The following is a 10,000-nucleotide window of genomic DNA, read 5'->3' as shown; positions in this document are numbered from 1 at the left end:
ACACCTGCATTGGCCAAATCTTTTAAGGCCTCATTCATAACTGTTAAAGAGCACGTGTAATACCTACCTGCTTATAGAAGAAGCTGTACGACTGGCTACTTCCAAGGTTCACTTGGCAGTTTGTCTTCTATAGTAAACCAACTAGCTGTTGTTTAAGTTTCATTACCAGAAATTCGCGACATTTCGTTCACGCGATGATTTGTGTCTGCGGTTACCCTTGAAGCCAATGGGGCATACTCACTGGCGTCAAATTGCGAAAACAACATTTACCAACTGTACCAGCTTCACGTCTCAATCTTCCTTGGATCCTTGATCCGTTTTCCTTACTTAATTCAAACCATCGACCAGGAATCCAAAAATTAAGAAGATCAATGTAGTTAAACTCATTTCCTCTCTCGTCTTTCATTCCAACAAGCTCGTGCCATTTCATCAGAATTGGATATGGCATGTATATTGACAAAGCTCTTTCATATTCTAGACAGCGCTGCTGGTTTATATAAGACAGAGGGGATTCAGTGACTTTTAGGGGCTGTTTACATGGATGTAGGAAGATCCTAGCGCTAGGAAGATCCTAGAAGGCGAAACAACTTTTCGTTTGGTTTACATGCAGAAATTTCTGTCTAGGTGGAAGTGGAGTATGAAAGCAAGATGGCGGGCGAGAACAACAAACACGTAATTCGGATGTATTCGGATGTATTCGGATAAATTCGCATGCCTTCGATTCGCAGCGTTTTCGACATTGCTGTCGATCGATTGCTCGTTACTTTCCACTGTGTCTCTCGCTTGGGTGGTGAAACAAAACTGGTCCTGAATATTGTCGGCGGTCATCAGAATCATTAGAATCGTCCTGTGGCAACGCCAGACGAAATTGTCGACCTTTGGTAGCTGAATACCGTGAACACCCGGTCGCCGCCATGTTTGTTTTTTTGTCCCTAGTACCAGGAACTTCCGAACGAAGGCAGTTTACATGGTGCTAGGATCTTCCTAGCGCTAGGATCATCCCTCCTCTCAGATAGGATGATCCTAGCGGTAGGATGATCCTAGCACTGGGGCCAAATACAACCCTTCACATGTAAACTGAAAGCTGAAAACATACCGCGCTCGGATGATCCTAGTGCTAGGATGATCCCAGCGCTAGGATCATCCTCTTTCCATGTAAACGGGCCCTTAGCTTACAACCTAGGGCTTCCTTTTCGAAATTGAGCAAAAAAAAAGACATTTTTAGAGGTATTCCTCTTGGCTCAGGATGTGAAAAACACGAAGAACAATCGTATACGTAATTTGGCGCGATTTTTCGGATTTTGAAGTCTGCAGATATTTGAAACAGCGGTAGAAAGCGTAAAAATGCTAGGCTGCTAAGCAGACATAAAAATGGCAGCTTTTTTGTGCGAAGAATGGTTGTTCTACCCGTTTTTCACATCCTGCGGGACATTCGTGCGACCAGATGAAGGCTACATCCATTCGTGAAAAAGCGTCCTTTTCGGTGCCGATGGGCGGCATTCTGTTTTATCGTGGAACGTTTTATTTAACGTATTTAAAAAGATCGTAATTTGAAGAAAAGTTTGAGGGGTCGGCACCTATGGAAGCATCAAAGACACGCACAGCTCAAAGCTTGGAAGTCAAGGTAAGTGAAGGTATTTTGATCAAATTAGAAGGCAAGTACCAGCGTAAATCCTTGTTATTTTGGCGCTATTTGGCGGCTCAAACAATGAACGAAATGGTAAAAAAACCTTCGCTTCGTAGTGTAGTTGCATATTATTTATCAGGGAAAGGTCGGCACATCGAATTTAATTTATTTGAACTGCCAAAAATTGATATTTTATTTTAGATCCCATACATTTCTTTACAACATCGGGCAGCCATTTTTCTGTTCCATTTGATTGACATGCGGTATTCGTGACGCAATATGACTCGAATTTCTGGTAATGTTTCATCATGGTTCGTTCTCGTCCTGCTCTCAACCTCAGTCACGCCACAGCCAAAAAGGAGGACCTCTCGAAATTATCGAGCGAAGTACTGCAGCTTCGTTTGCAGGCTCTAAACCTACCCATCACGGGTTCAAAAGCCCAACTTGCCGCCAGACTGGCAACCGCCTTGTTCGGCAATCCGTCTAACGCCCGTGGAAAAAAGCTACCCCCTACGGCCAAGAAAGCAACCCCTAGACGCCGTCGCTCGTCTTCTAATGCCGTTCGCCCGAGAGCAACCTCCAACAATCTGGTTCAAACGGCGCCTAACATGTCCACTCCCGTCCACGTCAGAGACATCGAGGACAGCGCCCAGTCTGACGAAGACTCTTCCTCTTCTATCGGCGAGTTGTTCGACCATCCAGCAACGCCTGTGGAAAATCCCGACGGGTCAACTCCCCTAAGTCTAGCCCAACTCGCTGCCATCGAGGAGATCATTGTGGAGACGGTTTCCAATGCTTTTGAATCCTTCCGTACACCTGAACGACCGGAGTCTTCACCTCAAGCGGTCCTACGCCCTTGCACACCCGGAATGGCCTCTCCTCTAGGGCTTTCCCGGCTAGTCGACCGTAATTTGGAGGACAGAATCTTACGTGGTGAGTACGTAGACCTTGCGTTGTTGTTACCCGAATGTCTTAATGAGCCCCAGACCCCCGAACTTCAGCTACGGTTGGACAATTCGGCCCTAGGCCCCATGGGTTCCCCTGTTACTATGGTCAGGAAACGGAGACCCACCATCGACTCTTTCCAGAAATGGTTGGACGCCTGTACGGCATTCATGCTGGTCCTAGTCGCTGCCTATCCTCGAAGAGCACTCGAGCTAATCAAATACCAGCAAATTATAAGTAGGGCCGTAACTAAGTTTAAGGGCATGGCGTGGTATTCGTACAACCAGCAGTTCCGCCGGGGCGCCGCGTATAACCTGTCCATCAGCTGGGACACCGTACACCTGGAGCTGTGGGCCGTAACATTTTCAGGTTTAGCTAAGCCCCACTGCTCCGTTTGCTTGAGTCCCTCCCACACTCAGGACGACTGTCCTTCCGCTGATCCCAACAGAAAACCTCGCCGAGTCCAGTCCACCGTATGCTTTGACTTCAACAAGCCCTCAGGATGCCGGCGCTGCAACTGTAGCTACCCGCACGTCTGCCGCCGCTGTCTCGCCAGCAACCATGCTGCCACGTCCTGCCCACAGCAACCTTCCGGTAGCCCCAGCCCCTCTCGGTCCTCCTCCGCTAGCAAACGCAGCAAAAAATAAAGTGGAACAGCTCAGGAGTTCACACAAGCCTCGGGTTTCTACACCCATTGACATTGATAAGTTAGAGACAGAGTTAGCTAATCATCCGAACCGTACTTTTGTATCTAATCTGCTAAGTATGCACAGGGAAGGTGAGCGCATAAGTTACTCCGGTCCCCGCTTCCCCCGGGTTTCCCCTAACCTGATCTCTGCCGTTCAGCATCCAGAGGTAGTTACCTCAATTTGAACAAGGAAGTAAACCTTGGGCGGGTAGCCGGGCCCTACTCTTTACCGCCTCTCCCTGCCTTACAATGTCACCCGGTAGGGTTAGTTCCCAAGAAGCACTCACCTGACTGGTGGACTATTTACCATCTTTCCTACCCCCAGGGAGATAGCATTAACGATCACATACCCAAGGATCTGTTCTCTTTGTCCTACGTTCGGGTGGACGACGCCATTAGTATCATCCAGTCTCTAGGTAAGGGGGCCTTCATTGCTAAGACCGACCTCAAGTCTGCCTTCCGATTGATACCGGTCCACCCCAATGATTGGAACTTGCTGGGTATTTACTGGCAGTCCCGTTATTTTGTGGATATGTATCTGCCCTTTGGTTTGCGTAGTTCCCCTTTTCTTTTCAACCAACTGTCCGATAGTATCGAATGGATTCTTAAGCACAATTACGGCCTTCATCACGTAATTCACATCTTAGACGATTTTTTTATCGCTGAACCCTCAAAAGTGCTGTGTCTCGTGAGTTTTAGCACGTTACTCCGGGTTTTCATGTCGCTCAATGCCCCTGTGGTAGCATCCAAAACGATAGGCCCTTCACAAGTCCTTCCGGGCAGAACCTTCCTTCAACGCATAATTAATCTGACCAGAGGGGTCCCCAGTCGCTTTCACCACATCCGCCTCAATAGGGAGCTCTTTAACCCTTTCAGCCCCGAGAGTGCCAAATAGCACTTATAGATTTTACTCTGTCTAACGCCAGACGATTTTACTCGTCAATGGGGAACCCCTCGGGGCTTAAAGGGTTAATTAAGCTAACAGCATCAAAAAACTATGTCCCCGTTTAACCCTTTCAGCCCCGAGGGTGCCAAATGGCACTTATAGATTTTACTCTGTCTAACGCCAGACGATTTTACTCGTCAATGGGGAACCCCTCGGGGCTTAAAGGGTTAATTAAGCTAAACAGCATCAAAAAACTATGTCCCCGTTTAACCCTTTCAGCCCCGAGAGTGCCAAATGGCACTTATAGATTTTACTCTGTCTAACGCCAGACGATTTTACTCGTCAATGGGGAACCCCTCGGGGCTTAAAGGGTTAATTAAGCTAACAGCATCAAAAAACTATGTCCCCGTTTAACCCTTTCAGCCCCGAGAGTGCCAAATGGCACTTATAGATTTTACTCTGTCTAACGCCAGACGATTTTACTCGTCAATGGGGAACCCCTCGGGGCTTAAAGGGTTAAGGACATAAATATGTGGAAGGTTTTTCTTACCGATTGGAACGGGCGTTCCTTCTTCCTCGACTCCTCCAGCACCCCAACCCCCGACCTCGAGCTCTATACCGATGCGGCAAGCTCGGTCGGTTTTGGCAGTTTCCTTCAGGGTCACTGGTTCCAAGGTCGTTGGCCTCCCCACTTGCACCTTGATAGGGTTAGGGGCATTAGTATTGAATGGCGGGAACTTTTCCCCATTGTTGTCGCCTGTGCAATATGACACCCTTTTTTCATGGGAAAACGCCTTCAGTTCTGGTGTGTAACGAGTCCGTGGTCTCTATAATTAATTCAGGGCATTTCAAGTCCCCGCGTATCATGGATTTGGTACGGTTTTTAGTTCTCATTTCGATGAAACACAATTTTTTGGTACGGGCCTGTCATGTTCCCGGGTTTCTAATGGCATTGCTGATGCGCTCTCCCACTTTCAAATGCAGCGTTTTCGGGCTCTAGCCCCCGTCGCAGACCAGATGCCTCGTACCATCGCCCTTCGCCAATGACCCTTTGAAGGCTGAGGTCCTAACCTACGCTAGCTGGGGCCTTGCGAAGAATACAAATCGCGCTTACAGCACCGGGGAAAAGCGTTTCTTAACATTTTGCCTCATGAACCGTCTCCAAAGCCCTTCAGGGGAAGTGTTACCAGCTTCTGAAGGTACACTCATTTACTTTGCTTCCTATTTAGCTACGTAGATCGGTACGTCACTGCACAATTAAACTTTATTTAGCGGCGGTTCGTAACCTCCATATCACAGCGGGGTTCCCCGATCCCATAAAGGGCAAGCTTCTGTTGCGCAAGGTTCTCAAGGGCATTCTCCGGTTTCAGGGCGACACGCAAATTCGTCGCCAACCGTTACCCCTCGGCTACTTTGCGCCATCTGCCCTATATTGCAGTCCTGGCTAAGTCCTAGGGATTTTTCTATGATCTGGGCTGCCTTTACTTTAGCGTTTTTTTGCGTTTCTCCGCTGTAGCGAGTTTACTTACCCTGGTATCAGTCAGTTTCGTTCCAGCACCGATCTTTCCACCGATTGCATCGGTTTCCATCCTAATCTAGCTTGCCCGCAGTACATGACAGTTTGCGTAAAGTCATCAAAAACCAATGCGTTCCGGCGTGGGCACTGCCTCACGCTCGCTCGTACTTTCTCCCCCATTTGCGCCGTTATGGCCATGCGTAGATATTTCCTCCTAACCACGCCCCCTCAGGGACCACTCTTGCGCTTTCAAACCGGCCGCTATCTTACCAGGCCCGTTGTCGCTCAACTTCTCCGGGATAGCGCCTTGGTGGTCGGTCTTCCCCACCATAGCCTTAAGGGGCATAGCTTCCGCATTGGGGCTGCCTCTACGGCTGCTGCTGCCGGCGTGCCAGATTGGCTTATTAAGGTACTCGGTCGCTGGTCTTCTGACTGCTACCAGCTCTATATTCGTACACCACAGAGCGTATTACACTCAGTCGCGCCGAAAATGGCCTCTGTTACCGATCAGTTTTTGCATGTGTAAGTCTCAGTTTTTTGCGCGTTTGGCTTGGGGGCATGCAGTGCCTTGCACGCATCTGTGGCGGTTAAGTCTGCACAGCGACTTCCCCCAAGCTTGTTGGCTCGCTTGCCTTTGTACATTGCTCGCTACCAATACTCTTGTCCGATCCAGCACGTGCTGTTTACTAATCAGCTCATAGTGCTGGGGAGATAAGTGAGGTCATTCTATATCACGCAATCCGGAAGTCGCATAGGCTAACCAGTCGCAAGGCAGTGTTCCCCTCAAAAAAGGCCAATACGTCTGTTGTCTCGTTCTATTGCGCCTTACGTTATGCGTTAAAAGCTAACTATGTTGATACCAAGGAACAGTGACATTAATTGCTTGTTGTTCATATCACGTAAGCGTGGACGTCCATAAATATTACCGGAGGTGTGAAATTTTAACGTTGTCTGAAATAAAATTATTAATTGGAGTGAGCTCAATTTTAATTTTCATGGAAAGATGCACTTAGGCTATCTTGTGATTTGTTATTAGCGTTGTTTGTAATTTTCATGCTGTTATTCAATTGTTAGATCTCGATATTCCCGGTCGATTTTACAGATATCCACACTTAAATGTGTGCAAGTTTGTGTCTGTTCACACAGTAAATGAAGCGCTTGGCAATTTGTATAAGGACTATAGACATCTAACAGGTTGCTTTTGTATAATATTTGATAGGATGTAATGAAGGATGCATTTCAATATGAATTTAAAGACCGTATTGATCCCAGTAAAGGTAAACCATTTTTGCTTGCAGTTAGCATTCAATGTGTAAGACCATCCTGCCCGGATATGGATTATGAGTTGCCTTGTGCTGCAATGGCGTTGGGTGTCAACAAAGTACACAGGGAATTTTGCTCAATTAATAATTATTGTGGATTTAAAAAACCTTTTATTGGACTTTTAAAGACATTTCAACTGAATTTTATTTTTCTGTTTCATAGGAACATTAATGTAGAGGTTAATTTGTTAAGATTGACTTTGAATCAATCGAATAGGGATAAAAAATAATATCCTAGATTTGATACCAAGAGCTCTCTAATTAAAGTACTTTATGTTTCTGCAATCAATAGATGGAAGTGATAGACTCCCTTGTTATTATTTTGATTTAATTTTGACTTTTCCTGAAGATTTTACAGTAATTCGTTTCATCCCACTCCATTAACAGTGCCTTGGTCTGAAATTGATCCTTCCCTTCGCAATGAAATATACCAGTACATTCATGAAATGATGGCATTTGATGAAGATGGCAATGCTGTGGTACCACCTTCAAGAGGAGTGATCATCAAAAGGGTAAAGCGGTATTACCGTAGTCAAATAACTAAAGCAGACCAGGAGAAGAGGCGATGGCAGAGATTCATCAACAGAAGGAACCGATTAACCATGGTAACACTTGCCTTATTTCAATATAAATTATTTAATTACTGGTGCCTGGTCTATTCCAAAATATGCAGAAGTCACTCTTGTCTTTCAGGGTTTGAGCACAATCACGCCAAAGCAGCCAGCAGTGAGAGGCAAATTGGTGTCAACATAGACGGTGGTATACCAACGGTACACAGCTTCTCATGAAATTGAAATCTCTTGGGTAAAGGCTAAATATTCAATCGCATAGCCAGTTTGCATCGACAAACAATAATATTATTGCACTGGTAACAACGTTGTTATCACATGTTAACTTTTGCTGTAGGAAAAGAGTGACAGAGCAGTGGAAGAGGCACAGAAAAAATTGGAACAGGAGCTAACAAAAGAGGAAATAAATAAAATCAGATCAGAGGTACCGATGGTGGGCAGACAAGAAATTGGGCGGGTGCCAGACTCAGATGATGAAGACACAAAGAAAGATTTGGAGTTAAAACGCAAGGTCAATTTAGAGAAGGGAAGAAGGGTGGCACGAGAGAACCAGCGGAAAGGAAGTAGAATCTGGCACACGATAAAACACATGTCAGAAGACACGAGGCTACATGTGAGAGATGTATTGGACATGGCAGGAAAAGAAAATGTGCCTCAAGCTCACACTTCAGCAGCAGAAAAACAGGTAAGTGCTCCACTGACCCCTCTGAAGAGTTCGGATTAAGGCATGAAGTTCTAATGCAGTTTTAAGATCCCATCAACAGAAGAGCAGACTGGCTTTGCACAAGAATAAAAAAAGTGCTTCCACAACGTCTACAGGAGTGGCTACCTGTACCAGTTTAGGCCATTCACGAGAACAGCGAGATTTAATGGCTATTGCAGGGGCCATCCGTGCTTCAACAACAATCGATTTTGAGTCACCAGATCATATTTCATTCCTTGACAACTTTTTGTTTGATGGTGATTTTAATGACTAGATAACTGGAAAGTAATCACATGATTTTTGATTGCAATTTGGGATTTTTCTGCCCACCCAATCCCATGAAGAAGGCATGCAGGTTCAATTACCGGTATTTGTAGCCTTGGAAAAATATTATAAGTGTTGACATCTCATCCACATTGTATAAGAAATTATGTGATCACTTCTTAAATTTTATGACAAAAACTAATAACAAGAGGTCATGTTTCGCCTTCTCTAAAGTCATTTGTAAGTGGGAGTAAAAATATATAAAATTCAAAAAACATAAACATGTTTCTAACAGTATAAAAAATATCACAAAGGCTGAAATGCAATAAAAAATGTAACATAAAAGTAATATATCTGTGAAGTTAACAAAGACAGCAGGATGACATGCAGGTGGATGACATCGTAACCAAAACAAAACATAAAGGGCGATTCCATCCTTGCAAAATAATTTAATTGTTTAGATCAATTTCATCGTCACGTTTCCTTTGTTAACTTTGCAAAATTAATATTTTGTCACTTGATCCCTTATTCTTATATACATGCTTTCAGCAAATTACTATCTTTCTAATTTACCATCACAAACTGCTTTGTGTACTGTTTTTATTAAAGACAAATTCTTGCAATGGAAAGCAGTCTCTGACATAATTAGGAATAGACCCATCCCTCTTGCATGCCCACTGCGGGATCAAAATGTAATTAAGGACAGTGCCTACTATTGTTATTGCGCGTACATTCTGCGCATATTGAGATAAAGTAAAGTAAAGTAAAGTAAAGCAACCATATTTAACGTCGTTAACTCGTAACAGTAATTCAACTGACAAACCTGAGGTCGATGGTGCGCCCATTTTACTCCCCCCTCTCCATCAGTGCTCCGTTTTACGGGTATTTAAAGCTACTTAGCTACACGGAAAGGAAAGAAGTCGAAACAAGGATGCGAGATCCGGGAATCGAACTCAGGACCTCTTGCACCAAGGCCGTGCACTAACCGACTGTGCCATCCTTGCTCCTGGTTTCCTGGTTTCCTGGTTTCCTATCAATGATGCTTACCAATACAGTGATACAGTTGTTTGTTCCTTGCTGAACTATTAGATGGAATATGATATTAACAATGTTAACTGTAAATTACCAGACTGAGTATGTGGATTTGGGAGTTTGATATCAATATTGTGCTGATTTTAAATTATTTTAAGGACGGTGCCTTAACTATTGTTATTGCACATACATTCTGCTCATCTTGAGATACTCGGGTTTTCTATCGGTGATGCTCACTAATTAACAATTAGACCCCTATCCCGCAAGGACTACTGGTCAATAGCCCGTGAGGCGAAGTCAAATGTGTTATTGACCCGTGGCCCTTGAGGGCAAAGGGTCTAATAATTATTGTTTTAGTATCACCCAACTAGTCGGACAGAAAAGGCTTTAATAAAGTTAGCAAATGCAAGTTGAAGAAATATTTATTTGGGAATAAAACGAAAGAAAA

This window comes from Montipora capricornis, chromosome 2 (genome assembly GCF_036669925.1).
Source record: "Montipora capricornis isolate CH-2021 chromosome 2, ASM3666992v2, whole genome shotgun sequence".
Taxonomy (NCBI): domain Eukaryota; kingdom Metazoa; phylum Cnidaria; class Anthozoa; order Scleractinia; family Acroporidae; genus Montipora; species Montipora capricornis.
Note: the sequence above shows the minus strand (reverse complement) of the source record.